Source organism: Lathyrus oleraceus, chromosome 1 (genome assembly GCF_024323335.1).
Source record: "Lathyrus oleraceus cultivar Zhongwan6 chromosome 1, CAAS_Psat_ZW6_1.0, whole genome shotgun sequence".
NCBI classification, from domain to species: domain Eukaryota; kingdom Viridiplantae; phylum Streptophyta; class Magnoliopsida; order Fabales; family Fabaceae; genus Lathyrus; species Lathyrus oleraceus.
Genome location: NC_066579.1, coordinates 34,193,558 through 34,194,148, shown reverse-complemented (window position 1 = coordinate 34,194,148; position 591 = coordinate 34,193,558). Strand labels below are relative to the sequence as shown.

The window sequence follows — 591 nt, the reverse complement described above, 5'->3', positions numbered from 1 at the left end:
TCATGCACTCCTCCTTGGGCTTCCTTCTTCTCAATTGTCGCTCGTTCGACTCCCCATGATTGATGGTTTTGAGCCATATCTTCGATGAGGGCACTAGCTTCAGGATAAGGTTTGTTCATCAGAGCACCGGCTGCGGCAGCGTCGATGGTCATCTTCGTGTTATAGTGAAGTCCGTTATAAAAGGTTTGAATGATTAACCAATTTTCTAAACCATGATGTGGGCATGCTCGTAACAACTTTTTATATCTCTCCCAAGCTTCGAACAGCGATTCTCCTTGGTTTTGGGTAAATCTAGTTATATAGTTTCGAAGAACGGCGGTCTTACTCGGGGGAAAGTATCTAGCAAGAAAAACTCTTCTAAGGTTATCCCAAGTCGTAATGGAATTGGGTGGAAGGGAATCTAACCATGATAGGGCTTTATCTCTGAGGGAAAAAGGGAATAATCTTAAACGTATTGCCTCAGGAGAAGCTCCATTGGTTTTAAAAGTGTCTGCTAATTGAAGAAATATTTTTAAATGTTGGTTTGGGTTCTCAGTAGCGAGACCTGCGAATTGTCTCAGTTGCACTAGTTGCAACAGGGATGGTTTAAGT

The 591-nt window shown here is 42.5% G+C and overlaps 1 non-coding gene across 1 annotated transcript; it reads left to right on the top strand.

Moving 5' to 3' along the window:
- Positions 1–207: 207 nt before the first annotated feature.
- LOC127116511 (small nucleolar RNA R71) lies at positions 208–314 on the top strand. The gene has a single exon (XR_007801342.1). It is a non-coding gene; the product is annotated as a small nucleolar RNA R71 (small nucleolar RNA).
- Positions 315–591: the final 277 nt, after the last annotated feature.